A 14,722-nucleotide genomic window follows, 5' to 3' on the forward strand; every position below is an offset into this window, starting at 1 on the left:
TTTCAGGGATATATCAATAAGAATATATATTTACTTTGCAGATCAATTTCAGAGTCTAAACAACAAAGATTAACAACATATTTCCATGTTTTCCTCATGACCGCTAAACAATTAATGAACATACAAAAGTAAAGTAGTTTAACTTTTGTTTTATGTAAAAATACGACTGATAGAGTGACAGGGTAAAATACCTGTCAAAACTTACGTCGGAGTCTCCTGGTTATATTCTACTGCTTTTGAATATTTTCGTGCAACATATAAGCTCAGACTAAACAGTTCAAATGCTGTCTTGCAATTCCAGTTTGTATGATTTTAGAGTTTGTGTACCAAATTGTAATGCACTACTACTGACTTGGCATTCATCTTGGAATGGTTTGTGTATATGTGTATTCAAACAATTCCTATTTTTCCTGAAATAATAATATTTCCAATTTTGTTTTCAAAGATGGGCACATACATGCTAATTTTTCTCCATTATGATCATCACAGTGATTGTCAATGTTTATTTGAAATGACTAATTAGCATGAAGTTTTGTCACCTTAGAACAGATTAAAGTACTCATTATGAGTCTGGCGGTCCTGGACCGCCAGACTCCCGGTGGCAGTCGGATGGTCTGGCCTCCACAATATGACTGTGGTGAAAGCACAATGGTCGCTCTGCTGGCACTGCCACTTTTTTGCCGGTCAACAGCCTGGCGGTGCCGGCGGTCTTAATCCGCCAGGGAAGTGCTGCAAGCAGCGGTGCCATGAGCATTACTAGTCCCCTATCTGCCGGCTTTTACATGGAAGTTGCACTGCCATATAAAAGCTGGTGGAGACGGGGTGCCATGGGGCACCTGCACTGACCATGCACTTGGCATGGGCAGTGCAGGGGCCCACATGGACAGCCCCGTCGTGCTTTGCACTGTTTGCTTAGTAGCCAGTGAAAAACACAGCGGGTGCTGTTGCACTTGACGCACCACAACATTACTGCCGGCTCGATTATGAGCCGGCGTCAATGTTGTGGGCTGTCTTCCTCCACGCCAGAGGGAAACTCTAAATAGGGGCTGCTGGAGGGCTGCCGCATAGGCGGTAACCCAACCGCATGAATTTAGCAGGCGGGCTTTTCCACCTGCCAAACTCATAATCAGGGCCTAACTACTGTAGAAGTTCATCTGATGAATACAAATTACTGATCGATTTGAAATGACATGTTCTAACGTATGTTTTGTAATAGCATGCTTTTATTAGGTATTTATATTCCAGTTTACTGGCACTGATTGATCCCTAGCACAATGTTTTAATTTATTTCCAAGTACATAACGGTGACACACAATCTCAGTCAGTCAACGTCACTCTTAATTACTACTCTTAATTCATGACTAAAGGAAAATGCATGATCATTCAAACCATTAGTTGCTCATTTATTTAAATAGTCAATCCACCAACTCTCTCTCTGACAGACCATTTTGTATCCCATCACTAAAACTTGAAACAGTATGGAATCTGATTGGTGAAACATTGTGGTATGCTTGAGAAACCTATCTAGCACCAGGAAAGTTCATGCCATGTTTATATATTGAAATAATGCTCATTAAAACTGAGTGGTTTGAGGTCTGGCCACATACTAAATCCTAAACAGGCACTGTATAAACAACATGCTCCCTTATACCAACAAAAACAGAGTCCAGAAAAAAAAAACAAATCCATGGTGACCATGCAGAAAAGTCAGATTTCCTTCACAACGCTACAGTAGACCTCCAAGTTCATACATACAGATGATGAAATTGGAGGTTAAATACCACCTTGCTGGAAGATGCTCTACTTGTTCAATAAAACTTCACAATATGTGAGGCAGACAAGTTGAGTGTTCTGATGAATTGTAATGTAGAATGGCGTGAGAGTCTGGTGCTAAGGCAGGCACATGTGTTTCATACATAACAGCTTTGATAATGACTGCACAATTAAACAAGTATTATAGAGAGTTAGAGAATGAAAACAAACGAATAATTCGTAACTGTCAGAATTTATGCTAACACCAGTATTCTAACAAATTCCATCAAGTTCTGAAGTACTATGATGAATAATAACACAAAACTATAAATTTGCTCAAGGGCTGTAAATTGCCTTTTGATAAAGATATGTGGTAAATTCTATACTTCACTGGTCCCTTTTTTAAAATAGTACACAATCAGATTCTTGATTTAGACCAGGCAATTAGAGTTAGAACACCTATTCTTAAGTGAAGTAAAGACAAATACCCAGATCTGGTTTTACTGGTCAGTACGTTAGCTTAATGTGGATTTAACAGTCTTGATGATGATTCAATCTCAAAGGCAGACTTTAAAAATGACAAATCATTAATTGAAAGTTTATTTTATTTAAAAGAGGTTTGTTCATATCAGTATTAAAGTGGTATTTGATCTTATGGCTTTTGTTAAGAAGTGTTAACCCCTTGGTGGTCATCAGCTGAGATGGTGACATTGCCTTTGAGACAATCAACTGTTTTTCTAATGGAGAAACCCGAGCTAGATTCATTCAGACACCTATTTGTATCTCTATATGAAAGCTAAATAAACAGGATAATGACCAGAGTTCCTATTCCACAGGAGTGCATGACAGGTGGATCATAAACCACTGGCCTGTGCTGACCAGGCTTTTGGGCCACTTAATGATTTTGGAGAGGTAAGAATAGATGTGGTACACCTGATTGTCATCACTCATACATTCTACTTATGTACTAAGATTAACATCATTATGCATCATTGTTGGGTCCCATACTTGGGGTCATCCCAGAGAACCATTTCAGAATATAAACTTACTCTTCAGAATTAGGACAGTTTCCCAATGTCCAATTCTTCTTCAATGGTAATTTTTCAGGTTATTTTCTACAAGGGTTCCTTAAATTATAAAGTACCTATTTATTAACAGATCCATCAACATTCATGAAAACTAATATGAAAGAACATCACACCCTGAAAGCACATAGTTGTGCCCTTTTGAATTTGGTCAGGTACGTGGCAGAAAATGTAAGAAAGACAACAATGTGGGTGGGTGCACCCACACCACCAAAGACAACTAAGGCCCTCCATAAAAAACAGAGTGCAAAGAATATGTACTACTTGCTGGAGTGAGCTAGCACACACAGTAAGCCTGCACCAATGCTCTACAGATGGGCAAAATTTACACAATGATACATAATGTAAATAAGAGTGCTTATGAAATGACATTTATCCATTGGGTTTGCTAAAATGATATGATCACCCAGCTTGTGTCATTATGGCTTCTACTAAAGTCATGCTGTGCAAACGCTACAAGCCCAGACTCTGTTAAAGTGTGGTGGGAATGATGACTCGTGAAAGCAGTCCAACAACAAAGTATGTCAAATAACAATGACTGGAACAGTAGGGGCTGCATTATCAACACTGGTGCAACAGCTTCTGGGTTTGCTTTTTGTGCTCCAAGGTACATTGGTATTATTGAAAGTGATACATATGCAAACAAACAGGAGTGCTCCTCATTTGCACAGGGGCAAGGCCCCTACAAATAAGGCTGTTTGCCACAGTAATGGTGCCCCTTGACAGGAGTCCCCATTGACTGATCAGATATTCCTCTGCAGGCGGGTGCAGTCACTCACTGTACCCACTTGCTGAGCTATCTCTGCCCGCTTTCAAATGAAGACTGATACTGGCTGGACTGTTATGTTTCAACAGCTGGTATATCTTTCATTTGTGCCCCACCCTGCTGGCAGGTATGAGTGTACAGTGACTCGACCTGTTGCCTAGTGAACCCAGATAAAGGTGCAGTGTGATGCAGACCAGGTTAGAATGCACTGTATGCAATATTGACCTAGGCTGGCTATAGTGCATAGGAGCACTTCATTATGGCCATGATTCACAGACTGAATATATGCAGTCTATGTTCCTGGTCACCAAAAACATTTGATTTGACCTTTCAGTCAAATATGGAGCTTTGCTAGCTCCTACTTCCAAATACAGACTTCCATAAAATGTATGCAGTCCATTAATTACTATTTACTGGCTGGTAGTAGCTAAACCATGATATTCTAATATCTGCAAATGATTGAGGTAGGGATGTTTTATCAACCTTGCCAGGAGCTCTCAGATACATATCAAACAAATACACAAATCATGAAACATTGTATTTAATTTGCAAACAAAAAATATTTGAAAATAAAAATTGTATTTTCTTTGGAAAGGTTGGAGTTTTTCAAATATTAGTTTTAATTCTAAAAGAGAAAGCAATATGCTACACTTTACCATATAGCATTGTCTCTTGTGTCTAGTTCAGTGTGTCTCAAACATTTTAGAACTGCAACTCAGTTTTAAGAACAACAAACGTAAAGCCTTAGCTTTAATGGATAGGAGGTTATATTTCAAATAAAATGGCACTAAATGTTCACAGACATACAGTTTTACTGCTAAAACTACATTGCACACAAATAAATGTGTGGAAACTGGGTTTGAGTGATATTTATCAATTGTCTATCACCATGTAAAGTGTCTTGGTTTACTTTGATCTTATTAAAGTATTTATTTACATGACACATTCAGAGTTACAAAAAATGTGCTTCATTTTTGCTTTTCTAACTGCTGAATGTGCACATTTAATTTACAGGTGTTTATATGTTGTTTGTTACAAACAAATTACAACCTACAGCCTTTTTCAAACTCTGTACCCCAGCAACATTGTCGCATAATATACTTTTCTTTCCCTGGCTGCAAATGGAGAAATGTTTATAAACACCAATCATCATATTACAAAATAAGCAGTAATTTGTCAAAAGGCATGCCATGTAATTTGACATATTTAAAGTGCTGCAAATGTGACAAGATAAATACAGGATTTAAAAGGCATCTTTATTTATTGCATGGACTGTGGGAACCCACCAAAAAATGCATGGGACATACCAGAGCGTTGCAACCCACGGTTTGGAAAATACTGTTCTAGTACATGCTCTCTTTTTTCAGTGCATACCAGTGCTCCTTTACTTAAGGACACTATTCGTCTGCACTAAATCGTGTTTGTTGAACTTGTGCTGCTCCTACAAATCAAGATAAGAAAACCAGCCTAATTTTTAGCATCCAATTTAAAATCTATTCACATTTGGAAAGCATCCAAAAACTTTCAATTTGTATTTTTTAAATGTACTGTATTAATCTGCTAATGTTATTGAATTTTTTGAGCAGTCAAGGACCCCAGGAGCAGGAGTCACATAACATCCTGAACCAAGTATTCAAGGGTAAACAAGTTTTCACTATGGCAGAAAAAGCGTTGCTTATAAAATACTAATGAGGTCTTCCAGATAGCAGAGCTTTGAATATGCTGTGTGTTCCAAAGCATAGTAATCACATACAAAGTAATGTGACAAAACTAGCTGAGAAATCATTGTGCAGCATACCACATTCAGTTATACGTTGAAGAAATGAGAACTTTTCACTTTGGTAGGAGTTATTCCAGTGACAATATACGCTCGCTGGAGTTCATTCTCGCCTTGTACAATTGAAAATTATATCAATAGTTTTTTTTTTATATTTTCTCCTATTTCTTTTATCATGAACATGTGGATCAATTTCACATTTATATGGAAGTTCCCACTAGAAAGAAACTGATGTATTGAAATTGAAGTAGTTTTCAATTTAGGGAGAATAAATTGAAGAGACGTCTTGTAAAAAAATGCATCTCAAAACCAAAGAATAGGCAGGGACTGCACTCTGAAAGTTTCATCTGGGAGGAAGGTTGGTAATGAGACGACAGCTCAGAGGTAGGAACCCATTTTACTTGAAATGAGCTAAAAGATCAATATAACAATCTTAAGTTTTATGTATCTTGTAATTGCTTCATTTTATCACTTGCTATTTTTGACACATGATGTCAATATGCTATGATTCTTTGGTACTGCTGTTTTTGGTTATTCCTTGAATTAACTTTGTTCTGATATGTAACATTACCGTGGTTTTCTTAGAGCCTAAAGTAAATAAAAGCTCAGTACTTGAGGTTGCCACTGAAAAGTTTAATGTGTTGCTTTCATGTACAAAATTTGCTGTTAATCAAATTAAATATGTTTTTTTCAAAAGAGATTTTGACATATGAATAAAGCCTTGCAGGTGCATTGGGGTCCTTCATTGGAGGAGGCCCTGTTGAAAGTTTTTAAAAATATGTACAGCCAGGAAACAGAAAAGGCAGGGCAGGGTCTGCACACGTCTAGTAAAATAAGCTGTGTCAGGTTTCTTTTTCTTGATAAAGAATACAGCTTTGCTTTAAAATCGGTTTTAAAATTTAAAAACATTCTATTGATGGCCAAATACAAACACAACCTCACTTGACAGGATGCTCGAGTTGTGCCTTTTGCATGGCTTTTTCCCTGTTAAAGAACTGAATCTGGACATCCTAAGCCTTCTTATTTGTTCTAGTGGCATCTCTTTTGAATCACTGGACAGTTCTAAATTAACATTACCGGATAATCTTCGAGCAAAGCCAAAGTCCAGGCAGTTGTGCTGAAACAATTTTCAGAGGGGGTGCTGCGACCAATGTTACATTACATAAGTAATAGGGTTGTGAAACATCCGAGCGTTACACTAAGAATAAGTGTAGCAAATAAGACCGGCCCATGCAGCAGGCGAGTGGCATGAGTGTGGTTTGTGTCTGGCGATACACACTAGAGTTGACTCACAAACTGTGATTGAAGACAGCACAATTTCCAGTAAACTTGCACAGACATACAGTTTATACTGAAAAGACTAGGTAGCTCACAAAGGATGTATGGAAAATAGGTTTCAGCGATTAATAGTCGCACACCATGAAGTAAACTGTCTTAATTGTTTGGATTCTAATAAAATGTTTGTTTCAATCGCACTTCAGAGTTACAAAAGGTGTTTTATTCATGTTTTCTTTACTGCTGATCTGATCCATTTTTTTTTTTTTTGTGCAGTTCATTAACAGGTATTTCAATTTTGGTGTGTGTTAGAAAAAGTGGCAACCATTCACACTTCATGTATCCTAGCACCATTGTAACATAGTTTAGTATACAAACCACTCTCACTTTGCAGTGGAGAATGAAAAGTAACCACTGTTGGACTTGGTCCTTGCTGCAGGGTCAATCCTAAAAATGTTTGCCTTCATCCTCCAGTTCTCTAAACTAATTTTTACGGGCTTTAGTAATCTTCAAACTTTACCACTGCTAACCAGTGCTAAAGTGCTTGTGCTCTCTCCCTAAAACATGGTAGGTGTGACCTATACCTTATTGGCATTTTTAATTAAATTAAAAGTCCCTAGTAAAGTGGCATTACCTGTGCTCAGGGGCAAGTACACTGAATATTATTAATCGGCATACAGCACTTAAGGAAGTCATTGGATCCACAACTTGGTGCCTTATCCAGCCTCCTGTAAAGTCACACACCTTCTCCTTATGCTGTTTTCATGATCGCCATCTTCGGACCCACCCACTTGAGAGACTGTGGCTTTGCACTCCCCAGGAGCAAGCAGTGGGCAACCCACCCACTTGAGAGACTGTGGCTTTGCACTCCCCAGGAGCAAGCAGTAGGCAACCCACCCACTTGAGAGACTGTGGCTTTGCCTTCCCCAGGACATCGCTGTGGGTATGGAGCTCCCTCAAGGAGCAGTGGCGTAGTACCATCTTCCGGCTGAGGTGCCCTCCCCCCCCTGAGGTGCTTGTGTGTTTTTTTACCTGATGCCCCTGCAGTGTTCTCTCCGTACTGAGACAGGAGTCAAGTGTGGGCTTGGCCCATGATTTTTGGCCCAGTGGGCCACAGACATTTGCAAAGGACAGTGTACGGTCTTCTGTACATATTGTAAATATTTGTATATACTGTTTTTCTATTCATTAAATATATCTGCCTATTTCTAAAATATCACTGATTTAACTAAATTCCTTTGTCGTTGCGTTCTTCCAGCGGGTAACGGGGTGTAAATGTAATGTTGAGGAATGTGTTTGTGTGTATGGTGTTGTGGGTGGGGGTGTTGTGTGTGTGTGTGTCACTCTTCCCCCCCGTCTGCTAGGTGCAGTACTCACCGTGGTCGTCACCACCATCTCCCGTGATATTCCTCGTGTATGAGGTAGACCAGCTTGGGGAGTACCTGCAGCTCGGGCTCCATGGCATCCTGGTTCTTAGTTGATTGTCGGAAGGTGAGTGGTTTCCCTTCCAAAAACGGTTTCCTTTGTGCTTTTGATGGCATTGGTACAGCCCTGGAAAAGCTGGCAGTACATTGTCTTCCACCTGTCTGTTGGCGGTGACCGCTGCGGTGTTTGTTGCTACTCCCGTGGCGGTTGGAGTGTTAATGTGGCTGTCTGTGTTGGTTGTTTCCGCCGTGGTCGTGATCCCATTTATGTTACCGCCGGCCTGTTGGCGGTATTACCGCCGCTTTAACACCGACCGCCAGGGTTGTAATGAGGGCATATATGTGGAAATATTGTTTTTTTCATATATATATATATATATATATATATATATATATATATATATATATATATATATATATATGCATATGCCAGGCCTCAAAGAAGAGAACAACTTCTCTCTTGCCCCAGCTTGTTGGTATGCTTTATTTTGAGGCCTCAAACAAGCCTATCAATAGAAGAGGCAACCATTTTTGCCAAGCTGTTGATGCAGAAGACCTATCCACTCAAGCGGAACTTTAATACCTACATATTTAATTAATAATAGTTTAAATGCTACTGCTTTGCAAGCTGTCACGGGCAACAGAAAGAACTGTTTTTACTGTATTTTTTTAAGTAGCCTGGTGAAGCTCTCAAGGTAAAAAATGTCTGTTTATACTTTCCATGCCTGGGAGTGATGAAGTGACAGAGGATTTTTTTCCCAAATTAAAGTAACCTGGACTAACAAAATAGGTGTCATATCAAACTTCTTAAAGAATAACTTCTGATCCCAGTTAATTTTATTAGAAGACCGAAGGCTCATACTATGCAGTCTTTTCTTACTTTTTATTCAAGAGCAGCCAAGCAAGATACAAATAATTTCCCAGGAAAAGTAAAAACATGACTACAAACTGTGACATCACAACAGAACAGACAAATAAGACATTGATTAACCCAATAATAATCTTGACTGGGAGCAACAAATCTTGCTGCTCTCACTCAGTCAAGGTACCTATAAACAATTATTTTCCATTCTTATTTCTAAATAATATGCTGCACTGTGCTTTTATTTATTTTGTTACCTTTAACTTTATTTACTGTTTATTCTGGCTTGGCAGACATGTGCCAGCTCATTTCCTGATTCGCTCATTTCTGTCAAGCGTTTTTTTCCCATTGGAAGTGATCTTTCTCCTGCCTCCTCACCACCACTTCTGAAGCACTTCATTTATTTGGGACCTTTATCCTCAGCAAGTTTCTCCCTCGCTGTGTCTCTTCTTCTTACCTCCCTTATCATAGCCTTTCTCCATCCAGTTAAATGCCTATTCTTCCTATTGCCTCACCCCATTAAAGGCTCCATTGCCTTTAAGCCTGCCTTGCTTTAACCCCATATAATCCCATTTACACTATAATTTATAAAAATTATTTCCTCCCTATAGATCCTGATTTTTCTAATTCTGTTTTTTCATAAATAAATGTAAAAATGTTTCCCAGATTTTAACATGATATCTGAGGAAGAGGAAACTCAGACGTTTCCGGTCTTCAAAAGAAAGATTCCCCCTTCTTTCACTCACAATCCTTTTTCTCTCAGATCCCTAGCACATCTTGTGGAGCTTCTATCTTCCTCTAATAAAGCTATCTTTCTAGGCCCTATACACTATTGAGTTATTCAAAGATTAAAAATCTGACATCTGCACAAAGGTGCCTACTCAGACCCAGTTTCTTTAGATCCGGAGTCCAAAGAATAACTCCTCTGGTGGTTGACTAACCTAGACGCTTGAAACGGAAGAACACATTTCTCTGCTGCCCGAGATCTTGTCTTAGACTCTGATGCAAGTCGGACAGGTTAGGGCACAAGATATGGAGAGTTCTCAACTGGAGGTACATGGTCTTGCATACCAACAGTTTAGAGATGATTGCAGGTTCCTTTGCAGTCCAATCCTTAACAAACGACAAAGCAAAATTCACCATTCTGCTATGACTGGACAATCTTACTGCGGTCAGATATGCAAATCATCTAGGAGGTGGATCTCGCCAAACATCTTTGGGAGTACTGTCTATAACAAAGTCTCTTCAAAAATATAAGGGGATCAGAGGATTAGTGGTCCAGTGTATGCCCTTCATTGGCAATAAAGAAACAAAGTTTCTCAATCCGAGCAGTTTACCTTTCAGGAAATCTGAATGTTGTAGTGGACTGGTACTCCAGACACCTTCTCAATTAATGTGATTATCAACTGCACCTTTCAGTGTTCAATCACCTTTCTTCCAACTTTGGCAACATGTCAATCAATCTTTTTGCTTCTCGACTTAGTACCCAACTTCCTCCCTATTCAGATGGGGACCAGATCCTCAGACCCTAACAGACGCTTTCCTTCAATCTTGGCCTCCGACTCTTCTTTAGGCCTTTCTATTGACTGCACGAGTCCTGGCTCAAGCTCACAGATAATTTTCATCCTAGTGCTAATAACCCTCCTTTTGGCCAGCTCAACCCTAATGGAAGCGACCTTGGATTTTCCTGTCCGGATTTCTCTCTTTCCAAATCTACCCCTCAGCCCTCAAGGTGCTCAAAACATGGTTCTGGAAGGTTCACTATCTCTAATCGCTTGGAGGATATCCGGTATTCCTAGAGAATTCCAGGAATTTCGGATGAAGCTTTCAACCTCAAAGAATATTGGGCCCTAGGCACTTCAAAGCTCTACAAATCAGCCTGGTTGGCCTGGTGAAGCTGGTGTATGGACAGAAATTCAGATCCCTTTTCAGCAGATGTAACACCGCTTGTTAATTTATTTTTGCCTTGTTAGCTTCTCAAGGAAAAGCCTACCATACAATCAACACCAACAGATCTGCTATTTCAGCGGAACACCTCAGAGTGGATGGAAGACCCATCGGGGAACATTCCTTGGTCTGTTGAATTTTAAAGGAAGTGAGATATGCTAAACCTCTGGTTCTCATATATATTGCAATATGAGATTTTAATTTAGTGTTAAATATGTTAACTTCATGGCAAGAAAATGTTTCTCTTTCTCTCAAACATGTGTCTGCAAAATTGATAATGCTTCTATGTTTAATATCATTAAAACATGTTTCAGATGTTAAAGCTTTAGATGCAACTTATTTTCACTTTTCACCCCTTGCCGTTTTCTTTCAGGTACACAGACACACCAAAACAAATTTATCAACAATTTAATATCCCTTTTTTTCTTCCCAACCAAAACTATGCATAGGAGATTTTTCAAAGTAGTATGTTTCACAAACTGCAGATTTGAGATCTCCCTCTACTCAGTTATTCATTTCTATTCAGAAAATCCATAAACTTGATTCTTCTCCAACCTCTGCCCGCTGGGTTAAATGGATTATGTCCTTAGCTAGTACTGATATTGATTTGTTTAGCTCTCATTCAGCCAGAGGGGCTATGGCTTCTAGGGCCTTTTGGGCCAGTGCTTGTTTATAGAATATTCTCTAATCTGCAGACTAGTCAAATGTTAATACTTTCAGAACTTTTTACTGTTAACCTTTTTCTCATGTCTCCGATTCAGTTATTGCAATGCTTTGAACATGCAAATATGAGCCTTTGGTCTTATAATAAGATTTAGATTTTTGAGAAGTCAGAAGAACAGGAGGCAAGCCAGCAAGCCCTTGGAGTAACTTTGGGTCTGGACTGTTGATATTCAGGTCTTGTCCTTCCAACTACCAGGCGAGGAGCCTGAGAGTGAGACTGACGGTCCTTTCAGCAGCACAGCAGTCCTTCTTCCTGGTAGAGTATTCCCAGGCTCAGAAGTGTACTGATTTGGTGGTGTCTGGGGCCCTATTCTTATACCCAGTGGTGCCTTTGAAGCTGGGGAGGCTTCAAGGAGAGGTCTTTGAAGTGCACAGAGTCCCTGCCCTGGCTACAGACTCACTACAGTGTGTATGAAGCCCTTTGTGTGGGATCAGGCCACAACCTGTTCAGGTGTGCCAACTTCTCCTTCCTATCCTGTCCAGGAGGGCTCATTAGGCTTTGGATGGCCCATAAGTCATACCTAAGCTCCCTTTGTGTGTGGCTGTCAGCAGGGAATGCACAAAAGCCCAGCTGTCACCAATTAAGAGACAGACAGAAATCAATAGATGGTTAAAGTATGAAAATCCCTACTTTCTAAAAGAGGCATTTTACGATTACAATTTAAAATCCAACTTCACCATAACTTGTGATTTTAAATTGTGATTCCAGAGATACCAAAACATGTGGGTCTCATCTCCTTCCAAATAACAAAATGTAATAAATGTGATCCTATGAAAGACATAGTGAAAACACATTTTATTGCTTTTTCCCTCTAGAACATGAAAAACTTAAAAGTAAATGTCCTACTTTTTAAATACACTGCACCCTGCCTTTGGGCCATCTAGGGCCAACTTAGGGGTGATATAAATCTTGCCAGGACAACATGGCAGTTTAAAATACTGAACAAATAAGTTCTTATACCTGGCCTGGACCTGCACGGCGGTTTATGACTTTTGGCAGGAAGTGGTAGCAGTGATTGAGGAGGCCACAGGACTGGGGTTGGAGGCAACCCCAATGACCTGTATCCTCGGAGTGGGACGTAAGCCGAGGGGTAAGGGAACTGTGTGTAAACTGGTGCAGCTAGCGTTGCTACTGGCCAAGCGTAGAGTAGCAATTGGTTGGATGAGCACTCGCAATCCGACTATTCCCAGTTGGCTGCGAGATCTACTGGAGGAGGGGTCAGCAGAGGATTAGCATTTGCGCTTGACACGAAGTGATGAGGGCACTTGCTGATGTGGCGGCTTGGGGTACATTGTGGGAGCGGTTCACTGGTGGGAAGGATGTAAGCTCTATAAACGGCAATGAGATTGTGGGGGATGGGGACACAGACCTCTCCCTATGAACAGGTGGCGACCAATTGTGGTTTCGATATGCTCCTACATGCAAAAGTTGTTTAAAAGCCTGGTATCATAAGGCTATGGGTTGGGAAGGTGGGATAGTTGATAACATCTGTACAATGGTTATGACTCTCTATTTACTTGAACTCTGATTTATATGCCCTCGGGCACCCTTGCATAATGAAGATGTATTGTCTTGCTGTAACCTGCACTGTACTGTTAGTTTTTTTGGTTTGCATTTATAAAAAACTTTTTAAAAACAGTTAAAAAAAAAGTAGTCTGAAAGTTTTCAGGCATACGTGGCGAGTGGTCTCACCTGAAACATTAGAGGGGAATTATGGTCATAGTTATAACACGTGAACACCAAAAGAACTATAATACAGACAAGAATTTGACTTAATTGAACAGACATATTGAAAGCTGGGGAAAATACATGTTGTACACTGAGAAGTTACACACATGGATGGAGCATGAGATGCCAGTGAGTGCTGCAACAAGCAAAATCTATTTAATTGTTATATTGCTACCTTTTTTGAAAAGTTAGATTGGCAAGTTAAAAAACGGGGTTAATTGGTCAAGTTAGAGCGTTGAGCCTGCTGATTTCAATGAATGACAATTGTTTTCTGTAACTACAGGAATATGACTGAAAACAAGGAGCCACTGATAATAGATCTTAGCCCACATGAAACATGGAACAAAGCAAGTAAAATAGTTTGAAAACTGCAAAAGTTAAGGTGTCGTGTTGGTCCCAAGATTTTCATTATCGAAACATTAAGCTAAACTGAAGTGCTCTTCAGATGGCATCTTAATGATATAGGTGGCGAAAATATGCTCTACAAATTGCAGGGGAGGTGGAGGCTTATATGATGAACCTTTTGCTAAATACTGAAGTGTATCTAATTAATCTTTAATGGGAAATAGTTTAGAATAGAATGGCAGAGCTAGTTAACCAGGTTAACTGTGATTTCCAAGATATTCTTACACCTTGAAAAATGTAACAGAACTCTTGGCGTGAAGTACACACCGTCAGAATATGTTGGTTAAGATGAACAAATTATTTATTACGCTGTGTGGATGTACATTCCACTGAACAAGTAGGAAGGAAGGAAGTAATTTGTTTCTCTGATGGATATGTCTAACTGTAGATTCCTCACTTTTAGAAGGGATGTCATAGCAGTACTTTCCAAAGGCAAAGGATCTGAAGAGAGGGCTCAAACCAGTTTGCCTTCAGGGCAACTTTAACATATCATGGGAGTGAGAGGCATAAGCCTACACACATTCCCCTGCACTTACACACCTTTACACAAAAAGGTGTGTGGACTCATAAGGGACTGAACTGTTTGTTCCATAATTTGTAACCAAAATATTAAAACATAAAAAAAAAAAAACACCTCATCCACAATTTGTAGTGGCATATTTCATCATTGGTGTCTTCTCACCATACATAGTAGGTAAGTACCACTCGCATGGACTCAGCCACTGTTGGATTGTAAACATTTTTTAGAGGGATAGAAGCAGGGTTCCAGTTGTTTGTTACAAATAATAACTAAAGGTATCCCCAAAAGAACTGTTTTTTATTCATCGGGTACCCTGTGTATAGTTAAAAAAGGGGGATATATTTGGATTTTTTTCTGAAAGGCAATGTTTTGTGCTATCCATTAGAACATTTATCCACATGTTTCAGCTGTCTTCTCTGCCCGTTTGGGTCACAGGCTTTCTTCAGAACTAGGAAGC

At 39.6% G+C, this 14,722-nt stretch overlaps 1 protein-coding gene across 1 annotated transcript in view; it reads right to left on the reverse strand.

The window, feature by feature from the left end:
- GBE1 (1,4-alpha-glucan branching enzyme 1) overlaps window positions 1–14,722 on the reverse strand; it is a 745,843-nt gene that overhangs the window by 271,161 nt on the left and 459,960 nt on the right. The window lies entirely within an intron of this gene.

The sequence above is a fragment of the Pleurodeles waltl genome, chromosome 8 (assembly GCF_031143425.1).
Source record: "Pleurodeles waltl isolate 20211129_DDA chromosome 8, aPleWal1.hap1.20221129, whole genome shotgun sequence".
Taxonomy (NCBI): domain Eukaryota; kingdom Metazoa; phylum Chordata; class Amphibia; order Caudata; family Salamandridae; genus Pleurodeles; species Pleurodeles waltl.